The following is a 14,532-nucleotide window of genomic DNA, read 5'->3' as shown; positions in this document are numbered from 1 at the left end:
TCCTCTTCGATTGCCTTGATCTAGTCTTCATCCTTATGTGCCTCTTTGAATGATTTAGGCTCAAATTCAGAGATCATAAATGAGTTTTCTCTAACCTTTCTTCTTGTAAGGATTCCTACATCCTTATCTCCTCTGATCTGCTTAGGATCATGATTCAGCTTGACATACTGAGGAATGGTCTTGATAGATTCCTCTTGCTTTTCTTCTTCATCCTCATCTCCATCAATATCAACATCTACATTTTCCGGTGTAGGAACATTGCTACTGGTACTCAGATTGCTATCAACCAGTTCCCAGAAGGTTGCAACTGGTTCATTTACCACTTGCTCACTGTCGATTTCCTCAGTTTTCTTAAAGGTTTCATCAACTCTTACATTGATGCTTTCCATAATTCTCTGATTCCTATTGTTGAAACACTTGAGAGCTTTTCTCTTGGTGGAATATCCTAGGAATATTCCCTCATCACATTTTGCATCAAATTTTCTCCGATGTTCACTCCTCTTGATGTAACATTTGCTACCAAACACTCTAAAGTAGCTAGCCACAGGTGTCTTACTAGTCCAATATTCATAAGGAGTTTTATCCTTACCTTTCTTGATGAGTACCCAGTTCATTATGTAGACTGCAGTGCTCACCGCTTCTCTCCAAAAGGTGTGAGCTACCTTTCCTTGAATCAACATGGTTCTAGCTGCTTCAACCATAGTCCAATTATTCCTCTTTGCTAGGCCATTCTACTATGGAGTCCGGGGGGCAGACAATTGCCTCTTGATGCCATGTTCTTCACAGTACTTGTTGAATTCACTGGAAGTGAATTCCCCTCCTTGATCAGTTCTTAGGCACTTGATCCTTTTACCACTTTCCTTCTCCACTAATGCTCTAAAAGCTTTGAACTTTACAAAGGCTTCAGACTTGTCTTTCAAGAATGTGACCCACATCATTCTTGAGGAGTCATCAGTGAGAATCATGAAGTACCTATCACCCTGCACACTTCTAGTTTTCATAGGACCACACAAATTAGTATGCACAAGGTCAAGCAAGTTGTAAGCAATGAAAGATTTACCTTTAAAGGTTGAGGAAGACATTTTCCCCAATTGACACTCTCTGCACAGGGTATTATCCAGTTTTCTTAGCACCGACAACCCTCTAACTGCCTTGATCTTACTAGCCTTCATAATGTTATCAAAGTTTACATGGCAAAGTCTCCTATGCCATATCCAACTATCATCAAATTTAGCCTTAAGACATGTACTTATATTTGCATTCAGCTGAAATAGGTTACCTTTGGTCTACATGCCGGTGGCCACCAATTCACCATTCTTTCCTTTGATTATGCAAACTCCATTCTTGAATTCCAGAGTGAGGCCACTATCATTCAGTTGGCCAACACTCAGAAGGTTGTGTCTAAGACCATCAACCCAATACACATTGTCAGCACTACTCTTTCCATTCAAAGAGATGGACCCTCTGCCTTTGACCATGCATGGTGCATCATTGCCAAAGTGAACCACACCACCATCATACTCCTCCAAGGATAGAAACTTGCTCCGGTCACTAGTCATATGGTGAGAATAGTCATTGTCAATGATCCACTCATTGGAATTATCAAATCGGGAGACAAGAGCCTTCTTGTTTGACACATCTTCCTTGACAGCAACAAACACAATATCTTCATTTTCTTCATCCTCTAATTCTTCATCTGTGACACCTTCATCAACTGTCACAAAACAGTTTCTCCGGTTTCCTCCTTTGAATTTCTTGAACCTTTCTGATTTGTCCTTGTTGTCACCATTAGGATAGTTTACAACAATATGTCCTATCTGGTTACAAGAAAAGCATTTCAAAGGTAGCTTACCTCTGTATTTGCCGGTTCCTTTAGGAAGTTTCTTGGAGAGGAGAGCTTCAAATGCCATCAAAATCTCCTCATCATCCATTTCTTTGCCCTGTCTTAGTTCACCACTAGTGCTAGCTTCTTTCCCTTTTCTGGATGGTACTGCTGAACCTTTAAAACCTGATTCAGTCTTTTGAACACTTTCATCAAAACTATTTAGCTCATAGGTTGTCAACTTTGCAATGATGGAGTCTAGGGTTACCTTAGTCTTGTCTATTGATCTTAGCTCTTGAATAGCAGCAACCCTTATTGCATAGATTGACAATAGGGATCTTAGGACTTTGCTTACCATAGTGGAATCTTCTATTTTACCACCTGCACTCTTGATATCTCCAACAACTATTTTGATTCTTATTCCATATTATTGAATGGTCTCACCTTCAACCATCCGCATATCTTCAAACTTCCCTCTAAGGCTTTCTTCCTTAGCCTATTTTACATGCTCATCACCGCCATAGATATTTTCAAGACTATCCCATACCTCTTTTGGATTTACCTTATCCTTAACATCAATAAAACTCAATGTCATATAAACTACTAATTAGGGCTTCCATGACTTGCTTATTCCCCTGCATCTCTCTCTTTTGGTCATCAGTAAGGGTACCGATAGGAGCAACATAGGCAGTCTCAACATAGCTCCAGTGTTGAGCACCCATGCTTATGATGTATATCTTCATTTTGTCTTTCCATATACTACAATTTTCTCTGTTAAAATTTGGACCTTCCCTCTTCATCATTAGACTGAGATCTTTACCTCAAGTGGTTAAGCTTATAGCACAGAGGACCTGGAGGATGCTCTGATACCAATTGATAACTCAGTGATGAATGGATAGTACTAACTCAGTACTGAGAGGGGCGGGGGGGGGGGTGAATCAATACAGACAAAAATACAGTCCTAAACTGGTTTGACAGCAGACACTTCAAATGACTGACAAACAGTGACACCGGTTTGAAACAGAGTGCAACCGGTAAAGCTAAGAATGACTGAGACAAGCATTAACCAGTTACTCACTTAGCTTTTCACTCAACTCAAGACTACACTACCATTTCACCCTTATGCATAAATAGGTAATCTATCATCAGATCATAATAACAACTAGTTCAACATGTTTTATTGACAGGCATAAAACACAGAACCATCATATGCTTGACAGACAATAGGAAAAAATCACAAGATAAAAGCATCACACATGACACACATATTTTTCACATGGAAACCCAATTGGGAAAAATCATAGTGGGGATGAATACCCACAAGCTATTTTTGAACTCTTTAGAAGTCCACTCTATTAGGAGCCTTGTCCAGTTAGAGACATTACAAAAGGTTCTGCTAGGAACTGATCCTGTTAGGGATCACCCGGTTAAGGGATGGCTAGAATACCCGGTTAAGGGTTAAACCCTATTAAAGGTTACCTTGTTAGAGGATTTCAAGAACTCGATAGCTAAAGGATTTTGAACTCAATAGCTTTGAATTACCCTGTTAAAGGATTTACAGCAAGCTGGTTAAGGCTACCTTGTTAAGGGATTTTCCAACTGTTGAGGTGGTTAGAGATCAACAGGTATTACAATGATCTAGTAACAGTACTTAATGCCAATGCAGATCCGCTCGAGCTCCTCTTCACCTTCTGTACTTACACTCTACAGGTATCACTTCTCTCCTTTGGGTCTGGCAAGAATCACGTATCCCTTCGCTTGGATACACACACACAACTTTTGCCAACAACCTCAAAAAGAGACACAACATCAACCTTATAGGAAAATAGATAGGTCGGTAGCATAAACCCTAAACCCTAAACCTGTTAGGTTAAGGAATTCAAACAGTTCATTCTTGACTGTTGAGAACACTACATTAAAAGCAGTAGTTCTTGATCCAATCTCAAGACATTCTCCATCATCCATTTCCACCGATTTTATGGTGGTTGATAACCCATCACACATTATCACCATTTTATAGACTTCTCACATTCCCAAGGTAGATAGGAACAATCTCCTTCATGCAAGATCCTTCACACACACAAGGCTTACGTGGCAAGATAATTTGTTCTTTGTTACCATGCTAACTCATCACACAAAGTCATTGGTTGAGCCACACAGGCTTGAAGTACTTAAACTGGAAACCCTGAAGTTGAGACTACCAACCGGTAGTCATACAATACTTCCATGAGCTGGTTCACATAACTATATGTCGGTTCATCATGAACAAACACACCACTTCACTTTGGCACAAATGTCAGTTCACAGTGTTCTACTGGTTCTCTCGTATGTTGGTTCTTACTTCTTTAGCATATTGACATCAATGACAACATACAATGTCATGCTTCACTTTGGCACAAATGCCAGTTCACAGTGTTCTACCAGTTCTCTCATATGCCGGTTCTCACTTCTTCAGCATATTGACATCAATGACAACATACATTGTCATGCTTCACTTTGGCACAAATGCTAGTTCATAGTGTTCTACTAGTTCTCTCATATGTTGGTTCTCACTTCTTCAGCATATTGACATCAATGACAAAATACAATGTCATTATGTCCTCATACCAGTTCACATAATGCCAACAGTTAATTATGAACTATTTTCTACAAAAGAATTCTAACTTGGCTTTTGAATTGTGGTTTTGCAGCCATCTACAGAGCTGCGTACTGTGCCAAAGAGGCTTGATTTTGATGACCCACCACAAGTTTAGGATCATATAGTGTTAGTTTTGGTCATAGAATGACCAATACATGTAGAAATATTCTACATTTTTATTGTATATCGATTTGGACATGGCATATGCCACATTTTTGTAATACTTGTATTGACTTGGCAGACATGCCTTTATATATATATATAAATATCGATATTCGATCCAATAAATGTGTAATGAGTTCATTATTTTGTATTCGTTGTATTTTGTGGTTGTCCTTTTATAAATTTAAATGAATATTTGCATATGTAATCAACAATATGAATATAAACAACAAAAATATATGATATAAAGTATTGCAATCATGGAATATGATTTGATAAAATTTCTAAAATGTTAAATTAACCCTACAAAACTCCTTGTATTCAATTCATTATTGTGTATTCACTGTATTTGGTGGCTGCCTTTTTATAAATTTAAATGAATATTTGCATATGTAATTAACAATATGAATATAAACAACAAAAATTGACAATATGAATATAAACAACAATGTGTTTGGTGCGAGAGCACCCTAACGCTCACAATGGTCAAATTATGTTCATTGTGTGCACAAACCAATGTCGTGAGTGCATCTAGGTGGGAAAGTTTACGCTAGGCATGGCCTTGTCATGCATCCCAAAGCACTAGAACATCGAGAGTCATACCCTATCGGTGCGATCTCTCAAGTGCCCTGAGTCCAAAAAATTGTTAAAATTTGATGGAGTATTTCTTCCAATCCACGACACATACGGTCAATCTATTTGTTCCAGTGAGGTTGTATAGGCTCCTTTAAAATGGCCTATCTCGGTTTTCGACGACTCGGAGCCATTTTCAATTAGTAGCCATTTTTTCACCTGCTCCAAAAATTGTCAGTTGCTTGCAAGGAAAAGTTGCATGATTGGCTAGAATTGATTCATTTCGTTGTGTGCACAAATTGATGTCATGAGTGCATTCGGGTGGGCAGGTTTACGCTAGGCATGGCCTTGTCATGCATCCCAAAGCACCAGAACGTCGAGAGTCATACCCTACTAGTGTGATCTCTCAAGTGCCCTGAGTCCAAAAAATTGTCAAAATTTGATGGACTGTTTCTTCCAATCCACAACATATACGGTTGATCTTTTTGTTCTAGTGGGGTCGCGTGAGGCTCCTTTAAAATGGCCTATCTTGATTTTCGACAACTCGGAGCCATTTTCAATTAGTAGCATTTTTTCGCTTGCTCCAAAAACCGTCAGTTGCTTGCAAGGAAAAGTTGCAAGAATGGCTAGAATTGATTTAGTTCGTCATGTGCACAAACCGACATCGCGAGCGCATCTGGATGGGTAGGTTTATGCTAGGCATGGCCCTATCATGCATCCCAAAGCACCAAAATGTCGAGAGTCATACCCTACCAGTGTGATCTCTTAAGTGCCCTGAGTCCAAAAAATTGTCAAAATTTGACGGACTATTTCTTCCAATCCATGACACATATGGTCAATCTATGTGTTCCAGTGGGGTCATGTGAGGCTCCTTTAAAATGGCCTATCTTGGTTTTCGATGACTCAGAGCCATTTTCAATTAGTAGCATTTTTTTGCCTGCTCCAAAAACTGTCAGTTGCTTGCAAGGAAAAGTTGCAAGAATGCTAGAATTGATTCACTTCGGTGTGTACACAAACTGACATCACAAGCACATCTAGGTGGGTAGGTTTATGCTAGGCATGGCCCTGTCATGCATCCCAAAGCACCAGAACGTCGAGAGTCATACCTTACCGGTGCGATCTCTCAAGTGCCCTGAGTCCAAAAAATTATCAAAATTTGACAGACTATTTCTTCCAATCCGTGACACATACAATCGATCTGTTTGTTCCAGTGGGGTCACATGAGGCTCCTTTACAATTGCCTATCTTGGTTTTCGATGACTTGGAGCCATTTTCAATTAGTAGCATTTTTTTGCCTGCTCCAAAAACTGTCAGTTGCTTGCAAGGAAAAGTTGCAAGATTGGCTAGAATTGATTTGGTTCGTCGTGTACACAAACCGATGTCACGAGCGCATCTGGGTGGGAAGGTTTACGCTAGGCATGGCCTTGTCGTGCATCCCAAAGCACCAGAGTGTCGAGAGTCATGCCCTACCGACGCAATGTAGAAGTTGCTTGACAACTTTTTTGACAATTTTTTTGACAACAATGACAATTTTTGCTCAAATTGTATCTAGTTTCTTATGTCACGCAATTTCTTCATACACTGCCTTTGTCTTTCCTTTTGAGCCTCTCGTTGTTCCATCGTTCCTCACTTGTTCTTTCCCATGGTTGATATCGGTTGACCTAAATTAAAAAACTAATAAAAACAACAATTCAATCATTTGAAATCATGCAAAAACAAAAAATTCACTTACTTTTATGTATACAATAGTGATGGAAATATAGACACAGTTCCAATGGGGCCTTCAATGACCTCAAAAACTTCTTTTGAGGCCATTGAGGCTCTTGGGCAACTAAAACTATGTCTATAAACCACGTACACAATGTTAGACCATAAAATGTTGACAAGCCCAATGGTATTCTTTTTTACCATTCTAGGCTGATAAATTGCGCGTATGCACTTATGAGTAATAAGTATTGCGCACGTGCTACTAATCCTTAAAAAAGTTATGGCAGGGCAGGGAACTAATAGTTTCAGTACCTCGTACACATTCTTGAGAGAGGTATAGGGAGGGAGACAGACAAAGATAGAGACAAAGAAGAGGGGGGGAAGGGAGAGAGAGGAGAGAGAGAGAGATAGAGAGAGAGAGAGAGAGAGAGAGAGAGAGAGAAGGGGGTGGGAGAGGGAGAGAGGGAAGGAGGGAGAGAGAGGGAGAGAGGGAGAGAAGAGGGGGGAAGGGAGGGAGAGGGAGGGAGAGGGGAGAGGAGGAGAGGGGAGATGGGGGGAGAGGAGAGGGGAGAGGGAGAGAAGAGGGGAGAGGGAGAGAAGAGAGAGGGAGAGGGAGGGAGGGAGGGAGGGAGAGAGAGAGAGAGAGAGAGAGAGAGAGAGAGAGAGGAGAGAGAGAGAGAGAAAGAGAGAGAGAGAGAGTAGGATAAGGAGAGGGGGAGGGGGGAGAGGGAGAGGAGAGGGGAGAGGGAGGGAGAGGATAGGGGAGAGGGAGAGAGAGGGAGAGAAGAGGGAGAGGAGAGGGGAGAGGGAGAGAGAGGGAGAGGAGAGGGGAGAGGGAGGGAGAGGAGAGGGGAGAGGGAGAGAGAGGGAGAGGAGAGGTGAGAGGGAGAAAAGAGGGGGGAGGGAAGGTAGAGAGAGAGAGAGAGAGAGAGAGAGAGAGAGAGAGAGAGAGAGAGAGAGAGAGAGAGAGAGAGAGAGAGAGAGAGAGAGGAGCGGGGGTGGGAGAGGGAGAGGGAAGAATGGAGAGGAGGAGAGAAGAGGTAGAGAGAGGGAAGGTAGAGAGAGAGAGAGAGAGAGAGAGAGAGAGAGAGAGAGAGAGAGAGAGAGAGAGAGAGAGAGAGGGTGGGAGAGGGAGAGAGGGAAGGAGAGAGAGGGAGAGAGCGAGAGAGGGAGAGAAGAGGGGGGAAGGGAGGTAGAGGGAGGGAGAGGGGAGAGGGAGGGAGAGTAGAGGGGGGAGGGAAGGTACAGAGAGGGAGAGAGGTAGAGGTAGAGGTAGAGAGAGAGAGAGAGAGAGAGAGAGAGAGAGAGAGAGAGAGAGAGAGGGAGAGGGAGAGAGAGGGAGAGTAGGGGGGGGGGAAAGAGGAGGGATCTTAAGGGGTCACAAGATACCATATGACCTCTTAGGAAACAATACGACCTCTAATGACACCTAAGGGATCATATGGTGGGCTAATAAAATGATATATTAAATTTAAAGTTATGAATAGAAGATCATACAATGAGACTCCAAGTGAACAAACAACAAGGCTTCACCAAAAAGCAAGTGTAAGAGCTTGACCTAACCCTAAGAGTACTGCCTAAGTTCTAAAACATATGATGCTATTAAACTTGCAAGGTTATAAGACTAATCTTGATTGTGACTATAGGAATTACACACTTGATTTCTTTCATGGGTATGTACCGTTCCAAGCTGTTTGACAAGTGATGATCATATATACTACCACTGCCATGCATAAAACAAACTTTAATTTCTTTAGGTGACAGGCATTGTGTAACAACATGGGAACTCTCGCATACCCACCACTATCATTCTACAAGACATCATCTGTGTTACTCTCCCTCTTTCTCTTCCTACCTGTTGTTTTCTTCTGAAAAACATACTGCAGGTACTCTAACTCATCATGTTGCTTTGTTGACACTATTTTCCACATCTGCTTAGCTCATTAAAAACACATTCAAGAAGAATATTGCTATAGGTTTCCTTGTTTGTCACGGTAATACACCCGTGGTTCAATTTCAAACCCTATTCCTCCTATTCAATATACACACAAAAATCCATCAGTCAATTTTTTTAGGAGAGGATACATGATAAAAATAAAAGAGGAAGTTGCAGACAAGAAATAAATTCACTTACTTCTATAGAAGTGTAGACACAGTTGCAGTGGGGTATGGAGGGAGAGAAGAAGAGAAAGAGGGATGGGGTATGGAGGAAGGGAGAAGGGGGGAGAGAGAGAGAGAGAGAGACCTTGTATTCATTTGAGAGGGAGAGATGATACACTTACATGTGTATATATATGTTTAATATATTATATCTACATATATTATATGTATATAAATGTATTATATATGCAATGTCATATTATACACATATTATATATTACATATATTATATTTATATACACATATTATACATAGAATATCATATTATACAATAGTGCGTATGTGTTGTTTATAGTAAAAGTAGCGCATACGCGCTTATTACACTACACACACCCCGTACGCACTTTTTAAACCATAAGTACCCCATACGCGCTTTTGACTATTTAGGCTTGGAAATAGGCCTGGATGACAAAGCTACGGATTGGAAGTTTGATTTCCCTCCATTTCTCTCATTTTTGACATGTTTTATTTTATCAACTTGGTTTATCGACTTTGTCATCATCAGGTTTACACTTCATAAAGTGTATATTTCTAAAATTGCCACCATATTTTCACCCATCTTCTGAGCTTTCTAACCATTTTTTTTTCAATTTGTACAACAATAACATATTATTATTGAATTTCGTTTACTAGTGTCTCCAGAGTTCTCACGGACATAGGTGCACCATTTTTTGAATAACTTTTGATATACTTACATAATTTTAAAAAACTTTATATATTATTGTAGTGCACTTGATTCTTTACAATTTAAAAAAAAATATTATATTTTTGATTTGTTTAGTGCAACTTATGCTTCACGCACAAATAGGTACCGAATTTTCAGAATGTGCTTTAGAAAAAACATAAAAAAAAATACTCAACAAAAAATTACAAAAAAAATACATATCTTGTAGTGCTCACTCTTAGCTATCTTTCTGCCAATGGATTTGTCAAAATACTAAATCTAACTATGACTTTTTTGATGTGCACGTCAGACACTATGTTATGTTTTTTAAAAAAAAACAGGGTCAGTTTTTTGTGCATGAAGGATTTGACCCCCTTAATCTTATACAATTTTGAAAAATTTTAGTAGTTTGGAAACTAGATTGAGAGTAATACAATATTTCTTCTTTGATTATCTTCATATCTTGAGTGGATGACTTTCAAATTTTGCCTCCAATTTCAGGTTCACCTGATTTCAGAAAAAAAGTGTCCACTTATACCCCCCTTTCTGACCACCATCTTTGTGCACTTACCCTAATGAGATCAAGAACATGTATAGGAATGTGATTAGTGATGTAGATGGTAATGTCAAGCCGGAACAAAAGATAGTATAAACCCTAGGCCTTGTGGATATACTTAGCGTTCCTGATTTTCCTGAAGATGTAATAAGAATAGTTCTAAGCAGAGTCCATGGCAAATTCTTTTGGTTGGATTCCATCCATAAGATCACCAAAGAAGTGGTTAAGGTAGTAACAGGGTTACCTTCCACTGGTAGTAGACCTAACAATACAAAAAGGGTCTCAAATGACATAGTGATGACCCTAACCGACGCAACTTTTGACAAAAGGTCTCTAAGGGTAAATGACATGAAGGACATCAATGTCAGATTTATCAGTATGATTTTGGGCTACAAAGCCACACATGCAAATAGATTGAACTTAGTATCTAGCCTATGTATCAAAAGTGCATATGCCATGGTTAATGATAATGCTAGAATAGATGTGTGTGAGTGGCTCAAAGATGAATTAATAAACAATATAAAGAAGATTAAAGGAGATAAGAAAGGAACCTTTAGATTTGGAAATTTGCTTGTATGCCTCATGTTGTACATTACAAAGAAGGTACCCGGTATTGGTAGGAGAGATTTTGGTGTTGATATACCGATAGGAAAACAATTATTGGATTTACTAAACAACATGGGAGAAGACAAAGAGAAAAACATAATTGAACATTTTCAGGCATTAAAGGCTTGAATGAAAACTAGAACAAGGCTGTCACAGGAAATTGTTGACAAATATTTAAAGGAAATATGTTTTGTAATAAAGAAAGATGAAATTTGGATGGAGGCAGCTATCCCTAGAACTATTTGGGTAACTGAAATGGGGTGTGAAATAGATGACAACATCATAAAAACTTATGCAAAATCACTCCTTGAAGCACCAAAGGAACCCTCTGAGAAAATCTTTGGAAATGCTGAAATAATTGAAAGTGAAATCTAGTCAAAGAAAAGAGTCAAGAAAGTTGAACAAACAGTGAGAAAAGGAACTAGACAAACAAAAGATATCAAGGAAGCTATATTGAAGAAAAATGGTATCAAGGAAAGTGAGTTGGAAGGACTTCAACCGAAAGCTCATCTTTCACCAGTTGGAACATCTTTTGAGAGTGATATACCGACAGTATTCAAAAGGGTAGAAAGGAAAAGAAAACCCTCACCTACACCCAGGAAAACAATACAAAAACAATAGGCAGTTAGGCCTCTAGTTAAAAAGATGACTCCTAAGAAGAAGAAGGTAAAACAAGATATTGCTCCATTGGACAAACTTATAAGTGAAATAACAGAGGATGGAAAGTTGAAAAATATTAGCAAGATGTATAACACACTTTCCACTGATGATAAAGAAAGCATAGAGAATAGTGTAATTTTACACTTAGACATTTACAATAAATTTTTGATGGAGATTGTTGATGAAATTCCCAATTATTTATATATGAGACTAGAAGCTAGAAGAGTAGCTATTATTGAGCTGGATAAGAAAATAAAAAATTGAAAAATTACTCGCAATACATCTTGTAAACTCACCTGATGAAATAGATCAACTAATCAGTGAGGCTAACTGGATAGTGTTTTCAACTACCCACCGACAAGTAGCACTAATGGTAGGCAGAGTGAATGAAGTTTCTGAAGAAACTGCAGATCAATGGGACATATTCTTTGTTGAAATTTGAGAAACAAGAAGAACTTAAAAGGCCCAAAACCATCAAGGTTTACCGAAAGGACAAGGATAAGGGGAAAGGCGAGGTAGGCGGACCTCCAAGCCTAAAAATTACAGACAATGTACCCCCACCTCCTTCTGATACTCCACCGGCTACTGAAAATCAACTAGCCACTAAGAGTATGGAGACTCCTCTAGAGGATACAAATCCTGAGTCAGAGATTTTGTACACTATGAATATAGGCACCCAAGAGGTGAATATTGTGGTAGATAAAGAGACCACTGAGGATAAGCAGAAAGATATGGCTATTGAGCCATTGACTACAGATGTTGAAATTAATCTTAGCATAGAGATAGAGAAACTGACAGAGGTTACCACTGGGAAATCATTAGAAGCACCAGTAGATAAAACTGAGAAACCGACAATGCACACTGAAACCTCAACAGACAAACCGACAGTAGAAAGCACTAGGAAACCCACTAAGGGATAGGAACATAAATAGGTTGATGTACAAGTTCAAACTGAAATAGTGCCACCGACAACAAGTGAAAAGGAAAAACCTTTGCTAGTAGAAATGCAAACATAGACTAACCTTCCAGAGGTTGAAACAAGCAAGGTTATTACTACAACCGGCAACAGGGAAATTGTGAAAATAGTTGGGCAGACATCTAGTACTTCAATGACAGAGTACCAACCTACAAATGTGACAGAGGTCCTACTGGACTCAATAAAGAAGATCACAGAGTGTAATGCACAAGCCTATAAGGCTATTGATGACACAATTCCAATTCTTAAATTAATAACACCCAAGTGCATTGTGGATAATAAAGATTCTTTAGGTCAACTAGACACATTGTCTAAATTCATCACCAGCAACATTTTGACAGTAGATAAAATAAATGAGACATTTAAGGAGAAGATGAATAAAGAAAAAGAGAATTTTTTTATGAAATGATAAAGAAGTGCATGGGACACATTAGTACCCTTTTACCGGCACTGAACAAAACAATAATGGAGTTTAAGGAACTCTACAGAGATACATGCAAGACAGAATTTTTGACTACATATATAGACAAAGAAATTAGCAAGGTACAAAAGGAAATAGATAACATAGATGATAATCTCAATGGTTCATCTGAACCATTATTAGTGATAGAACAAGAGATATACAGTCTTGAAGAAAAACTTGAGAAATTTGAAAAAGAGAAAGAGAAAATAAAAAGGAAGGCAAAAGAACTTAAAAGAAAACTTAGCCCCAAATTGGACTACCTCATCTCTTTGAGAAAAGAGATCTCTGAGGCACTTGTTCAAGGACTAAAGACACCGGAGGAACAAATGCATCACCTAACCAGTACTATTCAAAGGACAGAGGTTGCATTAAAAGATAGTGAAAAGTTCATTGAAAGCTTAAATTTGGTATTGGCAGACCTTTTCAGATTGTAACCCACTGGTTACAAGGATCTAGGTAGGATCCACACTCCACTGATAGTGAATGACAACCTTTGTCATTGATGTCAAAGGGGGAGTAGTGGAGATGAGAAAAATGACCAGAAAAAGGACATCATCTACTTAGTGGGAGCACTCAATTTTGAGCATACCGTTTTAGTAAGACAATTTTGGCAAACCATTTTTGGATATACATTTTTGGATTTTTCTCATGAGTGTTGCCAACAAGGCCAAAGGGGGAGATTGTTGGAAAATACATACTCCAATGAGAAATTGTAGGTGATTGAAGGTATTTTCATTGATGGCAACCTTGCAATCATATGATACTGGTAGGCAGATACAGGCACCGACACTAACAGACTCTACACCGGCATACAAAACACTGACACCCTGGCCAACAAAATTTTTGTGTATTTATGTTTTGTAATTAATTGTAAAATCTTTTGTAAGCCAACTTAGCAGATTATAATATGACTCATATAAGTATGAGATCATTATAGAACATATATAGATGTAGATGTGTAGAAGTAATATACAAATTGTAAGGCAGACATTGGATAAGGGTTTATGAATATTGCAGAGCTTAAACCGATACTGAATCTAGCATAGGAGATGTTGATCAGAAGCAGTACCAGACATTGTATTTGTATAATCCATTTTTGTAAGTCAGTGTGACATCTTTTGTAACTGAGTAGTGAGCTCTAGGCACTTGGCCTTCCTACATGTGCAAGCCCCTATTGTAAACAGTAATATTCCCTTATTGGCCAGTAAGCGAATATTGTGGGTCACAAATCCCACTGAGGTTTTTCTCACACTGGGTTTCCTCATTAAAAATACTATGTTATGGTGTGTCTCTTTCATTGTGGTTGTTACTCTTACTTGCTGCATTATTTCTGGTTTACCGATACACAATTTTGATATGCTTTTCATGTTATAATTCAAGTAAATTCTATTACCAGTCAGATATTGATTCACCTCCCCTCTCAGTATCTTTGGAAATCCTAATAGGAAGAAGGAATGGAGATGGGGGAAATTATGGGAACTAGAATAACACAAATAGGGGTAACCATGTAGGACATAATGGGCATGGCAGCAATCAAAATAATGG

The sequence above is a fragment of the Cryptomeria japonica genome, chromosome 1 (genome assembly GCF_030272615.1).
Source record: "Cryptomeria japonica chromosome 1, Sugi_1.0, whole genome shotgun sequence".
Taxonomy (NCBI): Eukaryota; Viridiplantae; Streptophyta; class Pinopsida; order Cupressales; family Cupressaceae; genus Cryptomeria; species Cryptomeria japonica.
The sequence above is the reverse complement of the archived record's forward strand: the minus strand, read 5'-3'. Positions refer to the sequence as shown.